Genomic DNA, 17,261 nt, shown 5'->3' with positions numbered 1-17,261 from the left:
GTGTCTAAATAGCGTAAATAAAAATAAACGAAATCATGTTAAAATGTGTCTAAATAGCGTAAATAAAATAAATGTAAATGAAATCATGTTAAAATGTGTCTAAATAGCGTAAATAAAATAAATATAAATGAAATTGCTTGCTGATTAATACATTTCCCCATGACGATATTATTCCCATTCCCAATGCGTCTGTGTATGACGCCAAAGGTTTCTCAATGAAAAGAATGGAGCACCCAGCGCGTCGAAATTTGACGATAAAGGTACGCCCAGCTCGTTGAAAATTGACGACAAGGGGTCCGGGTCAAGCGTCCATATGTGACGAGTTGGGTGTGAGAATGTGTTGGTCTCTCTCTCTCTCTCTCTCTCTCTCTCTCTCTCTCTCTCTCTCTCTCTCTCTCTCTCTCTCTCTCTCTCTCTCTCTCTCTCTCTCTCTCTCTCTCTCTCTCTCTCTCTCTCTCTCTCTCTCTCTCTCTCTCTCTCTCTCTCTCTCTCTCTCTCTCTCTCTCTCATTAATGGTATATGTTTTTATAATCTCTCTAAGTGTAACCATAACCAGATTTTGTCATTAAATTATTTCATTTATAAATGATTTGCTAACTAGTTTTGATTTGGTATTGACTTTGAAGTGCTACCTATTGCAATACAATATAGTCACATTAAAGCAACGCTTTCCCACATATTTTGCTATTGTAACTATGCTTATTTCCGCCGTTGGTATAAGTTGCAGTGGGTTTTGAATTGTACAGTTTTCTACCATCTTGCTGATCGTGTTTCTTTAGTCGTCCAGCCCTGCAGTCAGAACCACTGTAGGCGATCCACCCTTACACTTTGAGAATGATCTAAAGAGCGTCTTGTTTGTTAAAACAAAGGAGTTCACATGATCAGTACTGACCTAGAATAGTAAATTGTAAATAAGCCGTAAATATTTTTTATGTTATTTCATTTACATTTAAATGTAATTAAAAAAAAAATGGTCAGACATCTGGTCACCTTGTTGTCAGCTTGATGCTATTTATTGTTTTCTTATTTTTTGTGAAACAACACTCTCCCTAAATTTGAATATTTTACACTTCTTAAGTGATTTTTTTTTCCATCTCTGTGAGCATTCTGTTTCCCCTTAGTGTGCCAAGAAGAAATAGAAGTAGTGAGAAGAAAATTGCAATAACAGAGACCAAACGTCTCGAGTTTCAGCTTTGCTGCCGTAATAATGTTTACAATTAACATCTGAGTAAACGCATAAAAATCAAGAACACATTCGATAAAATATGCTCAGATGCATATACTCAGAATTTTAGGCCTACAAAGTGTACTATGACCTAATGTGATGATTTTTTTATTTGCGAGTCGTTCGTTTCTGTGAGAAACTAAAGACCCGTTAGATCTCCACATTTTGTGGGTAATATGATTAGAGCTTGAGGTTTCATTTACTGGGACGATTCAGTGAGTCGAGTGAAGCATAACATGTAATAGAGATGCAGCAGTAAATATGTAATGAGTCATTGAAATAAATGTATTGGTCTTTGAAGCAGACAGGCCCCTCAAGACCTTGCAGACACTTTAAAGGTGAACCAAGTCTAATTAAGGATTAATTGAAGTCTGAAGTGCTATCTCCTAAAAGATCACTGAACAATGACAGCCTAAAAAAAAAAAACTCTGCTTATCACTTGCTCATTAAGGGGTTATAGACAAAGACAAGGTGCATTAATTAACGTTATGGTCCAAGATCAAAATCTATATCTGCTGGAGTTTATTTATTTATTTATTTTTTATATGAGATATTTAAATACAGAAGTAGCATGAACAACAGAATGTGATGAAAAGCAAATTTCTTTGTAAAAATGTAGACTTCCTGTTACGTATCAAATAGATTGCAACATAAACTCTGGCCCTTATTGCAGCTTATTGAAAAGACTGTCTAATTGACATGCAACTAGGTTCTCTCATTTCTGAAATGGACTATATCACAATATTAGTAGTTTGAGATGTAATTTGAGTGCCTTAAACCAAACACTGAGCATCTTTCAAGTTTTGGTGCTGCTAAATTAGCACATTTTTCAAATCTGGTGATTATTCCTCCCTCAAAAGTGTTTATCGCTTTAGTCGTAGTTTACATGACTTCTTTACTGATTCTCAATAACTCCAAATTACTGCATATTAATAGCTGATAAGGTAGTTGTTAAAGACACACTGAATTTTTTTTTTTTTAGCTTTTAGTATGACTATGTTAGCCTTAAAGTTATGAATAAGCTGGTGTGTTCCAAAACAATGACAGAATTTGCATTTAGGATATAATCATTCAAAACTTCCAAAGTCTCTCACTTCCATTAAAATGAATCACAGATTTTCATGACTTCATTTCAGACTTCACCTTCTCATCAAATCTTCTGTCCAATCAAAATGCTCTCTAGAATCTAAAACCCAACCCATGAAGTCGCTGCTGAAATCGGTCAGTTGTTCACACATTTACTAATTTATACATGATGAAAGGCACATAGCACACTATATATGCAATAGGCTCACTATATATGCGATAGACCCATTTTAATTCTGCACAGAATGCTGTATTTGAAAGCGATATGGAGATTATGATGATAAATGGTTAGAGGAAACTGGCTTTACCAAACAGAATGGCTCGTCAACTGTATATTAACGAAGCACTATTGGCTGTTTCAAAAAAGGGGAGGAGCTGCTAACAGCTGTAGCCGTTTCAAGGGATATTACGTCAACATTGAATAACGCGGCACGTTTCAAAGCACCTCTTCTATTTTCTAAACATAAAGGCCCACTTATGTTTAGAAATTGGGTAGGATTATGGGGTGTAAAATATGTGTAAGGTCCATCCGTTAGCCCAAGGAAGGAATCTAACGGCCTGGTCGAAGGGCTTCTGCATGTAAGACTTTTTAGCATTTTTGTTAAATTCACTTAATTATTGACATCGAATTTCAAATCTGACTCCATTAATAAATTGTATCTGACTCCAATTATATTTGACTTCATTACATTTGTTATGTTTGTATCTTAACAGTTGATTATTATTTTAGTTGTGATTTAATGTCGATCGTTGATTTCCTGAGTCTGATCTGATTCTCAAATCTTCGTTCATCAAGGGACCCGATATCGCTCAGAGACTGAATGTTCGTGAAATTATTTAGTTCATTACATTAGCTCACGGACACAAACTGGCCAGTTCTGATATTAGTCAGAGGATTGCAGAGTGAATATTTTACCTTTAAGTTGTTGCACCTGCTCACTCAACAAAAAGCGTAATGGGAATAATAATCACATGTGGAACTGCAACTTGCTAATACAGTGATAGTCAGAACTCAGATTATCTCTAATGCTGTTCTCCATGCTCCAGTCATTGAGTCCTACAGTTTGATCTATCCTGGCACCAAATTTGCGGTAATAAAGGACTCCACATTGATCCATACTAAAAGAATGGTTTCAGCATCAACAAGGTAAATCACGGTTAACATTTATTTTGGCCAGACAGAACTTAAATCGCACAACTAAACACGAATCCATAGTACACAACTGTCAGCATACAAAGTAATATGAAAATAGTTCCAAAGAGTCATGATATCTGGCACAATACATACCATGTGTGTGAGTGCCACTAGGACACGAACACAATATGGCATGAGGATTCTGGCTGCAGAATGTTTCCAAATGGCAGCTCTGCTACCCTTCCTTAAATACCCAGCCATGAACAAAGGATTGTAAATATTTGCAGCACAATACTTGTTTTCGGGGGAGATGTTTTAGATATCTTTGAAGAGACCTGAGAACGAGAAGCCCAGATTTCTCAAATGTTTCAATCTTTCTCATCCTACTAGTGACTATAGTGAAATTGAGACCAATTTACCAATTGTACTGAGACCTTTAAAAAGACACCAAACATCATCAAAAAGATTCACAAAATACATCATCTGTAGTATATTTGCATTCTGTGACTTGAATCAGGGAAAGGGGAGAGGGAAAGGGAGAATGAGAGAAGGGCAGGGCAGTCACACTCTTTCTGTGAGATCTTCTCTCCAGATTAGTGAGTTTTATAGCTTTATTGCAGGGCGTTAGATCTCAGCTTTTGTTTTAGAAGTAAAACCAGTTCTTACATATGCATATAAAGCCGCGTTTCCACCGCAGGAACTTTACCCAGGAACCAGGAACTTTGTGTGGTTTCTCGGTGTGTTTTGACCACAGGAACCAGGGTCTAAATGAAGTTCCGGGTAAATATTTCCCCCTCCAAACGGCCCTGCTCGCGAGGTAGTACTTTTTCAAAGTTCAGGAACTTTCGAGGGCGGGACTTGGGCGCTGAACATGCTGATTGGTTGAGCTCACGCAACCTTTTATTTCAACTGGCATTTTTAAAAGTCTTTTGCGAGGTTCGGTCTGCGTTCAGTAAATATCAGTCTTGCTCTCTGTCTGATGGCGCGTGTTCGTCTCAGCCATCTCATATTCAATGTCCATAATAGCTGATAATAATATACATTGTCATTTTAAATCTAGCTTTACAAGCTTTCTGAATATGCTAGTGCTCTTTTCTGTCGTTGTTAATTAGCTCTTTAATAAACCAGCAAAAGCAGCACAGCTTGAATCTCTTCCATACTCGTTATTAATTTTTTTACAGTCTATTTTTCACCATGTAAATGACCTGACCGATTACTTTTAAGTGTGTGTCCTTATATGACGTGACAGCGCGCCGCGCTCATGTTGACAAAAGAGGAAAGTTCATTTTTCTGAGGGGTAAACTTTTTATTTCGTAAGTTATGAAGATAATGTTGGAATAATGAAACAGTGTATATTGCCCCAGGCAGTTTTTGCATTAACGGCACCTGACAAAAGAATTATTATTTTTTCTGAGATGATTATTACACTTTACAACAAATAAATAGCTTATATAATACTGTATTAGTCCCGGTGGCCGTTAAGAGTTGCTATGGCTCCAGTTAACACATTCCAGCTGCTGGAGAAAACAGCGTTGACATTTTTGATGCGGCAGACAAACTGCATGTGACAAAAGGATTGCGATTGAAAGTCATCACATGTAAACACCAGATCGGTTTAGATAACGTCTCATGTAAACAGTCCACTAAATCTTTCAATCGGAATGACAAAACAAAGTGTGCTTGTAAATGGGGATATAGTATCGCACAAAAATGATTAGCCTACTGTCCATCACTGACTTGGAGGAGCAGTCGCGCGCAGTCCTACATCACCGGACTAATTTGCCTAATCTTCACGGAACTTTAGATCGCGGTGGAAACGCAGACAGTTGCAGGTCTGGGGGGAGAAAAGTTCCTGTAAAAAAATCCTGTACAAATTGTTCCGGGTAATTTTGGTGGAGCCGGGGCTTAAGAAACTATTATAAATTTGTAAAGTGTTACATTATTATAGCAGCTTTTTTGGTGATATTTATTACCAGTTTATCAGGAAGTTTCAAGTCACCGAATGGATGCTTTATTTCGCAAAATTAGTTTTATGCAATATTCCAATTTTGACCAATGAAACATAGGTATTGAGATATTGCCTACTACATCCATGTGTAATATACTTGTGGATGTATAGGCTAGTTAATACCATGAAGCAATGGTATTAATACTTCACAATATTTGTTTCATGACTTGTTTTGTACTAATGCTGCATATAATGTCAACTTTCTTTCAATGAGCCTTATCGTGCTCTGACATTTCAGATCTGCTCAGTTTTCACTGACATTCAGAAAGATGCATTGTAATTTTTCAAAGGTCTTGAGTGGGAGAAAATGACCTACACACACACACACACACACACACACACACACACACACACAATCTATAATTAAGCTCTCTTCTTGAATTTGTGAGTTTCTCTATCACTCATCTGTTGTCGTGTGGAACATGGATTCTTTTGGAGAAAAGTCTAAATTTGAGGAGCACTTTACAGTCCAAATTTTCTTCCTCCTCTTCTTCCTGCTTTCCTATAGAAGGAGAGCCTCCCTTGAGGACTCTCCTGTTCTGATTTATTTGTCTTTTGTGTATTCCCTCATTTCTTCTCTTGTTGTTGATCTCCTATGAAGCTGTTTTCAGAACAAACCAGTGGTGAAGATTGAATCATGTTGTATGTACTTTACGAAGATAAGTTATCTTTTCAAAAAGAACCAATGTGTTGATGTGATAATAAGCGTAATAAGACATTTTGACACTTGTCTTTCTGTCCAGTAGACATTCTAAAGCCTTTTCCCACCAAAATAATATAATAACTATAAAGCTAGCTATATGTAAGATATATGCAGTTGTGTCTTGTTAATTAGTCTAGTCATCACCTTCACCTTAGTTTCCCAGTTCTCCCTCAGTGTTTGTCTGCCGTTGTCTATGTTAACTGGTGGTTCCCTGTGTGGTTCCTGAGTATTTGGTCATTAAAGTTACTATTTCCAGTTCTCCAGTGTCTTTGAGAGTTTTGACCAGTGTCTCTAACATATATAGGGAAAGTTGAAAGAGTCCCTTATTTTACAGCAGAGTAAATGACTTGTCCAGTGTTCATTTGCACCCTAACTATCAGCTCTCTAAACATGGACAAAGTTTTAAAAGTTGGTCGTTTGATGGATTATTTCTGTGCCAAAAATACTCCTGGTTTCTCATAAGTTTCTGAAAATATTAGTTTAGAGTATGGGTCTATCTGACGTCAGATAGGGCGGAATGTCCTTGTACGGGCCACATGGGATCTTCTCCTGGAAGGGCGCGTTCGTGCGATTCGAGTGAGAGAGCAAATGCCTTACGGAAGCTGGCTGCAGTCACAGGACTTCCCGAAATCACCAATGCCACCAAAGAAGCGTGTTTTTGGTTGTCAGGGCAAGACAACCCTGCTTCCCAAAGAACCCAGCATTAATAAGACAGTGGATGGAGTTTGTTTTTCCGGAGCAGCGATGGAGTTGTGCAAGTGTTTTTTTTTGTTCCCTGCATTTTGGGGATGATGGTTTATAAACAAGGTACAGTTCAACTCAGTATTTGTAGCTCGTCTAATGCTGAAAGATGGAGCGGTTCCAGCAATTAAGGTTCACAGTTGTATGTTGGAAGCAGGTGGTAAGTACAACTGCTTCAATGTCTTTGTGCTATTACCTACTTGACTTGTTCATTCAATGCACTACTATTCCATAGTTTTTCTATAAACGCACTAGTCTGACGTGTTAAACCATTCCGCTTACTATCGTTAAAAGTGCCCTAGAATGAGTTGAAACAATATGTTAAAATGTTCTCTGATATCTACAAAGAGGGTGGCTTATTTAAGGGCAAAAATTGTCCAGATACAGTTTTACAGGTCCATTTACAGCACTATAAATTGTCCCTAGGATGTAATGCTCTGTTTTTGCCTTATTTGGAAGAGTCATTAATATTAAAATTAGAGCTCTGCTCTAATTGGCTTATTTCAGCATTTCAGTTGTTCAGCGAGGCGGCTCGTGAGTCCTGACCATCTTGACAGAACACAGACTGACCGAATGACACTTTAAGCAGAACATCTCAAATGGAGATTGATAAAATGCAGCCTACTTGTTTATTGGTGGTTTCAGATCATCCGCGAGCGTGAGTGAGAATTCGTTTGCATATGGTTGCCAGATTGTACATGTTTAGGTAAAACACTGGATAGAATACGTGTTCTTTTCATAGAAAATCTCTATTTGGAGGATTTAAATAACTGAAATCTGGCAACCGCAAGCACAAACGCTCTTCATTCCCTCAGACAAAACCACAACCAGTGATTTTAGACTTGTCTTTTTACGTCAACGATATTGCATGTTTATATAACGTTAGTCCCAATGTAGGCTACGCATTGACTGTGAAGTACTCTGAAATACAAGCATGCAAAAACATCATAACTCAGTTCTCAAAATTATAAATATATATATTTTTACAAAATAAATAGCCTTTATAATATATCATTTAATTTATAATTAAAATATCGTTTTAACTTGTATGGTGGAAAAGGTGACGTTTCCTAGAAGGTTCGAGTAAACGATCTATAAGCAACGTATCTATTCCAGTTGTATTTTGTAACCTTTGTCATTAGACACACTATTTAGTTTGGTGTGGTACATGGTGTTTCCGGTTGTTACTGTACTAGCATCTTGCGTTATCTAGACAATGCTGTCTATCTAAGAAACGTTCAATTTAATCAGAAATTGTTTAAACAGTCAATAAGTGGATAAAATCGCTACTTACTGCTTGCAGGAATGCAGTTGTAGTTGCCACTTTCTTCAGTTTAAGACGCTGAGCGAAGCCTGCTTAAAATGGGCCGAACAAATGAACGATCTTGAATTAAATTGTTGCGGTATCCGATATCATAAACATCAACCATGACTGTTGACATTTTTTATCTGTAGGAAGGGTAGAAAAGTCCTCACGTCCCCTGCACAGCTTGGAACATGACATGTGTCCATGAGAGCTGCCATTCTTGCTATCCTCAAGTGTTATTTGTTTACCTGCAGTCCCGATGATTCGGCTCCGTCAGTTCCACTGACAATGCAAATGTTGGGGTATTACATATAAATGATCCCCAACGATTGCGTCACGGTTGGCCTTATGTTGAGAATCACTTATTTTTCCGTAGTGTTTTTCATGCACAAGGTTTACATATGAAGGAGGAGGCAATGGTGTTTGAGACTCACAGTATGTGATGTCCATGTACTGAACTCTTATTATTTCACTTTAACAGTGTGTGTTCTGCCCACACAATACGCCTCCAGCCGCTTGTTTTTTTTTTTTTTTTCCTGTAAAGACTGGGTACAGCCTATCTTTTTTTTATAAATTTAATAAAACTAAAGACTTTTCAGAGATGTGAAGGATGCAATACTACTCTATAGGTACTCAAGATTGACATGAGACAGTTATTTCGGTTTGTACCTATCATCACTAACTTTAATCATAACTTACTGAGAGTATGGCAACCTGATGGATTGAGCCCTGTCAATGGTGAGTTCCCAGACCCAATATCTTGATGTGGGTCTGGCTTGTCAGGCTATGCAAATCCAGCATCGACCTGAGATTTGTTTACAAACGACCCTGCAGTGATATAAATTGAACACGCACAATATCTTCCCCACTTGAGCTGGAACTTCAACCACACATTCCAAATATTAGGATCCGAAGGAAGCTTATGCAGCGACTGTTCTTCCACAACCAGGAATAGCGCAATATCTTGCTATCTTCACAGCTCCATAAGTGGTGGCTACTGAATTAGACGTGCTGTAAAAGCGTGTTTCGGTGCACGATGACGTATAGATGCGCATACGATCGTTTTCTGGGCCTGGTGTCTATAAAGGCTTTTCGGTAACACTTTACAATACTAGTGCACTAATATGCATTAATTCATATTTAATTCATGCACAGATAATCATGAGTTAATGTATTACTAATGGTGAACTAACCCATTTATTAATGATTACTGCATCAGCAACTAATGAAGATTCATCATGATTCATAGATTAAGTAATCATTCAATTGTTATTAGTTAAATATGTCAATGTATTAATTCCTTAATAACACATTATATTAACTAATAATGTAAATTAATTTGTTAATTACCACAAGGGGTCAAAGCCATGCATTTCAACTTCCAGTTGTCCGCTTTAATTAATCATTAGCTAATGATTTATAAATGTATCATTATGTGATGACTTTACTTGTTGGGGCACATAACTATTAACTGCCATAATCACAATTACATATTACTTAATTAGTTAATAGTCATGTGCCCCAAAAAGTCATAACATAATGATACCTTTATAAATGATTGATTAAAGCAGACAACTGGAAGTTGAAATGCATGGCTCCCACCTGTTGTGGTAATAATTAGTTAATATAATATGTTATTAAGGAATTAATACATTATGGCATATTTAAATAATAACAATTTAATGATTACTTAATCTATGAATCATGATGAATATTCATTAGTTGCTGATGCAGTAATCATTAATAAATGGGTTAATCATGTAATGTAATCATGAGTTAATGTATTATAATATATTAACTCATGATTATCTGTGCATGAATTAATGCATATTAGTGCACCCGTATTGTGAAGTGTTACCAGCTTTTCTTTGACTAACAAGGACGTTTTCAGCTCTGAAACTTACAGGATATTCTTATATGACCATGACCTTTTATGTGTCAAAAGCTCAAGGGAAAGTTGACTTCTCAATTCACCCCTTTAATTGGGGTACACGTGGGTGTGTTGGCAGATGAATGACAACGGAATCTACAAAGTGAACTATGAAATTTTAATATGAAAGATTCACTTCTGTGGGTTTCTCTGTGGATTTCAGCTTTCCATTCATTCAAAGGTCGTTAAGAAAAAGTATCTCTTGTCGTGATGTCAAACAACCATCTTATGGTTTTCTTCATACAAGTCACGATGTCTCATCCTTTTGACCATTAGTTTTGGAATAACTGATTTGATTCCAACAGAGGTTGTCGTTAGCGAGTTGCTAAGCTAACACTAGTAAGCTATAGTAACACAAGTTTTTTTTAAAGACTGTCATTATTCCCCATACTTTCATTAAAAATGCAGGCTCTCACAGCATTGTTTGTTATTGTTCAAATAACACACTGTGCCAATGAATTATTCATACTTGCTACTGTGCTAACTCTCCTTTGCTCTCTGTCAATAAGAAAAACACTCTGTGGATTGGCGATTTAATTATATACAGTCACTTACATGAGTGAGGCCATAAAATAGTCATTTATCAAATTGACATCTGACAGTATCAGAAAACACTAACTGCTCATATAATCTCAGCGCTTATGAGGTCACAAACAGCTTTTTCTGAAGGTTTTAAGTGCACTGTGATTTTTATGGCTGTTAATACTCTAAACCGATGGATTCTAAGACTCTCTGGCTGTAGAAATGTTAACAGAGGTTGTCAACACTGGCTTGCAGTGCTCAAACTGTACCGCTCTGCCAGTATATGAGCACTCCATGTGTACATCTGATAGGGGTTGACAGACCATGAGAGCATGAAATACATGCATTTTTGTTTTGCAAAGTCTGCCGAGAGCTTTGGGAAAGATGCAGGGTTGAGGTTTTGCATGGAAATCAAATAGGACGAACATTGCAAGGTGCCTTATGTTTTCCTTAGCTTACAGTGCAAGAAACAGTGTCTTTTTATGCAGTGTTTTTTTTCTCTCTCTTGCTGTAGCAATTGTAACCCGTTGGAATATGGTAAATAAGATGCTTTTGAGACATACAAAATCTGTTTATTTATATTCTGGCCCTTGTCTGTGACTCCAGAGACCATTTTCTGTTTCTCCTCAGGGGTTAGAGTAGCTCTCATTTTAAGGCTTGATTGCAGTAAAGTGTGGCTCGTTTATCCATAGATGTGTGGTGACAATTAATGTGCTCGTGTCTTTTTTTCTTTCTCCCCTACCGTCGTGCATGAGCCTTGCTAGCTTCAGGGAGCCATGGAAAAATGGACTAGTAATGCCCTACATATTCTTTTGCATCAGTTTAGTAATTTTCTGAATCTGCACTTCAATTAAAGGGAGATTTTTTTTATAGGTTCCCTGGAGACTGCGAAAATGGGAAAGTGGTTTTGCACTGCAGATGCTTATATTAGTTATTTGTCGATTGATATCGTGCCTACAGAATAATGCCATATAAAACTTTTTCTGTTCTTTCACAAGAGCAAGTTTTAATGTAGTTTATTTGCAATACGTAAAAAGCGGTTGTACAAGGACAACTGAAATTGCTTTTTGTAAAGAAAGTGAACGTAAAACAAGACTAAATTTGTGCAATCAATTAATAATTAGTTTAAAAGAGCCAAATGGGCACAAAATAAAGTTGGAAAATAGAAACTAAGCATAAACATAGATGGTGTAACGTAATTTCTCACAAAGTGTGGGGAAAGAAACAAAGATACACTGCAGGCTGTTTAAGATTTGCACAGCAGTTTATAAATCTCAATCAAGAGAGTTCTACCTCTGTAATTAATCCAATTACACTAAGCTAGCATACTAATATGTGCATGTCACTTGAGTCCAGGCTGACAAATGCCATGATTACTCTCCATGGAGGTCTGTAATACCTGGAGAGAGCTATCCGTTAGCATTCCCATTTATCTCAATGGCAATTGATGCAGAATGTATACATAATAATGCACCATCTTTGCTCATAGCTTGTGAATAGCTCAAGAAAAGTCAGGGTACATGAAAAGGGACAAGAACAAAAAGAAGGCAGATTATGTATAATGTTGACCTTTTTTTTTAATCAACCAAGATTTTAGGTTAAAAGTGACATGATTGCATACACTGTGTCATCATTTCTTTTACATTTACACAATCTAACATTTCAATTATATTTTAGTCACAAGTTGACAAAGATGCTTTTGAGTCCAGATGCAGTTACAATGTATTAACCAGCAGGTCACCGGTTAACTGGGGCATGTTAATCAGTCAAACTTTGGCCCCATGTTACTCTTAAAGAAATCAGCATTTGCCCACATTATATTATTGCCATCGCTCATTTTAAATGGGTCACAATGAGTTTGTTTTTTTCCAAACATGTCCATTGTGCAGCTTGATAAGTCACCATCAGGTCAGATAAACCGACATGCAATATTTTTCCTTTTAGGAAACATAGAGCAGTTACAAGCAGGTCAATTCAAATATAAAAAAAGGAAAGGAAATTAATTCAGCAAGAGCACATAAAGGCAGTCTTGCTTATACCATCACTTCACAGAGTTTGATTTAGCTCCTCTTGCAGTTGAAGCATCACTACTCTGTAATGGGAATAAGTGTGAACTAAATCAAAACTCCAGTCGTGCACTTCAGTTTTAATTCCACACTGCCGCTGTGAGAGATGGTCGAGCCTTGAGGGAGAGTCTACTCATCTGCTACACATGCTCTAAATGAGGGGGCAGAACCTCTACTTACTGTACTGTCATTAATCACAAACGTTGACTCAGGATTAAAAGTCCTGACAGCTCCTGCCATGCCATATATCTCTCCATTTTTATTAGATCATCACTTTTGCTAGATCTGTGTGTAACTATTTGTCTCACACTTTTATGTATGGGTAGTTGGTAAGAAATGCATTTGGGAAATTGACAGCTTGACAATTTTAAACAGCATTTTCCTAACTGTTTATTATTGTGCATGCATCTTTTATGAGGTCATATTCGTTTAGAGACTTCATTAAAATACATTTTTTCTACAACACCAATACTAAAACTTGGAATAGTTTTAGTATGTTGTTGAATTTGGCAATGTTAATGTGTTTGGTCTTGGTGTACTAGGAGTCTGTTCAGACTGTCAGTCCAGATCCAATTGAAATCTGATCAGATTAGCAAGTGTGAACAACCAAAAATGACATGAAATGTCATTTTTTACTAATCTTTTTTTTATAGCTACATTACAATGTGGTTTGAAATTCTATTCAAATTGCATTCCGTCTGAATGCTCTGATCGGATTTTGTGTGGTTTACACAATAAAAAGTCAAACGTTATAGGAAAATGACATAATAACTGAGACATGTTTTGAAACTGTTGGAGATGACAACATGAAATAAAGCTGTGCATATCAGTCTCCTACATTTCTGCTGCTGCCTCATAAGACGCAGTAGTCCAGCGTGATGGCTACTCATTGTCATGTTGTTAGTAAGACAACATTTGTATTGCAAACACCTCCTTGTTGCAGTTGTTGCCTACCAACACAAGCTAGCACAAGCCAGAGAAGCCAATATAGATATTCCGAAAAACGAAAGAGCGGCATGACACACATCGGATCTGAACAGTTGTGATACACAGTGAGGACGACAATAGTTTTAGGTCAGATTCCAGTTATATAGACAAATAATCTGATTTGGACTAAGAGTGTGAACGTAGCCTAGATCTCCTACACTGCTGCTGTTGATTACTGCTGATGCTGTGGAGCAAGCGTGGACTTGCTATTTGCTAGATACACAGGCACGCTGCTGTGAGCATGTTAGATATGCTGCTGCTACTGTATAAATACATAAATAGACAGGTGGAGCTGGGGGAGGTGGAGGGTTTCAGAGGAACTCTAAAAGCATACTGTTGGACTAGCTTAAAGCAAACAATGAAACATAATACTTAAATGGGGCAGCAGAGGCCAAATAGCTTGTGCCATGCTTTAATTATGTGATTGCTTGCAGACTTTACTTAAAGAACAGCCTGTGCCATCTAGCATCATGACTGAACAAGCTATTTCAGAGATGTATTTGTCACATCGCAGGTGTATTTACAATAAGATATTGACAGCGAAACGCTGTTTAAAATGCTGAAAATGTAAAAAAAAAAAAAAAAGGACTTATGTATACATTTATGTAATTTTATTCTAAAATCGTTGGTTAAAAAAAAGTCCACACTATGCATGAACTATCTTTTCCTTTTGTTCTTGTCCTTAATTGTCCCCTAATTTTACTTGAGAAATTCTGTCTTCTAATATTAATGAACTGGTTTGCTCTAAGGAGTATCCAGAGCCTATTTAAATACGAAGAAGAGTAATTGAGAGGTCAGGGAGGATATGCTCTTTCAATCCCATCACACAAGCATAACTGAAGTACACAGTTCTGAAGGTTATTTTGATCAAAATGCATACTAGCGAACCAAAGAGGTTTTATAATACTTTTAGAGAGCTGTTAGCTCTTCCATTGGTCTTAATGGGCAATTTCATGATTTTAATAGCCCTCCAATGGTGCACTGTTAAAGCATCTTTTAACCCTCAGTGAAACCGAACAAATTATTATTTTTTTACTCATGCTTGATAGGGTTATACTGTATTAAAATATATATATAGGATCATGCTGATCCATATTTAAATCTTGCAAGAAGGGGAAGCATGTTTAGAGAATGAGAGGCATCTTTTTTTCAGATGAAATTTTCTACACTTCCAATTTTATAGTGGTCTTATATCCACATCTATTATATGAAGAGCTGTCTCATTGCCTTCATTTAATGGTCTATGAAAAAACAGAACAGGAAATTCATGGCCATAGTCTCTAATGGATCTAGTGGTCCATGTGATTCAAATCATCTAGTTAATAGTTGTTGAATGACAACAAATGTTATTCTACAAAAACAAAAAACTATTAACACAATGAATTCAGTAAAAATGTTCCAGGTCATTTGTGTCCGCTTCTGGGAATCTCAACGTGCTCCGAAATAAATTCAGAGATAACCGCGGAGATGAGGAAAGTTCACAGAGGTAATCTGTGTTAACTGGTGTTTTTTTATTTATTTTTTTGCTGCATGTTTTCTAGTCTGTTGTTTATGCATTGCACTTGACCATATGTATTTATTATCTGCTCTTATGAATCTTTCACAATAACATACCAAAGCAGACATGAACTGTTGAATGAGTATTTAAGATGAAATATGATAATTGTGATACAAACGCTATTTAATAATAAAGAATGGTTCATTTCAAAATAAAATATATATTAAACATTGCAATTTGAAATGAACAATTTGTATACTGAACTGAACTATTTAAAATAGATATCACGATTCTCCCATAATTCTGAATAGACAACTAAACAAAAACACTTAAGGGTTCTGACAAAATGTGAATTGAGCAGTCTATAAAAGAAAGTAATTTGAATGTATTTTTTTCTTCTTCTTTTTAATCAGTTAGAGTGAATGATTCAATGGCTCAGTCATACACTTCACTTGACTCAGTGGTGTTAAATAATTGATTCAATGACAATTAACCCTTTAAGAAAAATGTATGCCAAAACATGTCAAGCACTGTTTATGCCTTCTTGCAATATGAAAATATGAAAATGCAATGCATTGTAGGCTTTTTCAGGCTGTTTAAATATCTTTTTGAGCATGACCTTTGGTAGACAGCACTTTAAATATCCTTTTTGAAAAGGCCACACAAACAAACAGAGCTGATAGACCACATACACACTGCAGCTAAATATGGCCGTCACTTCTCTTCTGAGTGCTTGAGCTCATCTGTACACAGACTGGTTATGTAATTTACTCCTGAAATATTTAGGTATGGCAACCAAACGGTGTATACTGGTTAATACATTGCCATCAAGCTTTTGGAAACTGACAGATTGTTTGAGCTTGTTTGCATGTAATATGCCATAAAACAATTCCTCATTTTTTTTTATCACATTCATTAAAACAAAATTGTTTCCAGAAATGTGTGAATCATCAAAACACTGAACACTGATAAACAGATATGACCATCATTTGTAAAAATGGCAGTGTGGTTAGCATGAGTCGGTAAACATTATCATCGTATCAAACGTCCATAACGCCAAAGTCCAGAAATGTTTGCCATAGCTGCTACTGGGAGAACATTTGCTGGGTAGGTTGAACTATTCATTATGGTTGTTCTTACTGTACGATTGATATTTTTAGTGGCATCTATGCTGTGAGTCTGTGCTCCCAGGAGGTTCTATATCGGTCAGCATTTATTGTCTTTGGTAGGTTACACATTTTTATTACAGAGCCCTATGACATGAGTGTAATTAATGAGTTTAGAACACGGCTATAATAAGCCTTGCTATATGGCCATATCAGTCCCTCTGGACAATTTATTTGGCAGTTTGTTTACTGTGCAGTTAGTTCGGAATGGGCTTTGCATAATGGTTGTGTCGATAATTCAGGTGTTAATAGTGTTATGCTTTACTTGTTTGCATTTTTGCAATGATTTTGCAGTCATGCTGCCAAATGATGTTGATCATTGTACTCTGCAGTGTCTGTAATTTAAATTGACATCATGGACGTTTTATGAAGTGATATAGCAAGGAGTTTTGTATAAATAATTAGTAATCCATTGTTTGTGAAGTCAAACCCAAATATTGTATTTATTTATTGTGTCATAGATGTGCTCTTTTCATTGTCAGGTCTTAGCGGGTCAGGCTAGGGTGGTTTGGCTATTTCGTGTTGTTATAGTACTGTAGTTATATGGTGTAATGTATTTCGCTTACATTTCTATTTGGCCATTGCACCCCTTAACCCACCCTTAAACCTACCAATACCACCAAACCTCCCCCTAATCTTACTTTTGTTGCTATTGATGTAGAAGATGGGTGTTTTGCAATACAACATGAGCACAATTACTTTTTTTTACTTTTAATTATTGGTGATCTTTATTTGACAGGTTAAACATAAAAAGCCAACACGATCTCATGGTAATGCATACCAATAGTCTGAGTATGAAATCTCATGGGATGGATACAATGCAAATGCTCCGCAGTTTGTCGTGTGCATATGATACGCACTTTATGGCGTGCATATGACACGCTCTTG

General features: G+C 36.6%; 1 long non-coding RNA gene across 2 annotated transcripts in view; it reads left to right on the top strand.

The window, feature by feature from the left end:
- Positions 1-17,261, top strand: part of LOC137092238 (uncharacterized) — a 172,956-nt gene that overhangs the window by 39,164 nt on the left and 116,531 nt on the right. The window lies entirely within an intron of this gene.

Source organism: Pseudorasbora parva, chromosome 11, assembly GCF_024679245.1.
Source record: "Pseudorasbora parva isolate DD20220531a chromosome 11, ASM2467924v1, whole genome shotgun sequence".
NCBI classification, from domain to species: Eukaryota; Metazoa; Chordata; class Actinopteri; order Cypriniformes; family Gobionidae; genus Pseudorasbora; species Pseudorasbora parva.
This window is presented reverse-complemented; position numbering and strand designations above follow the sequence as displayed.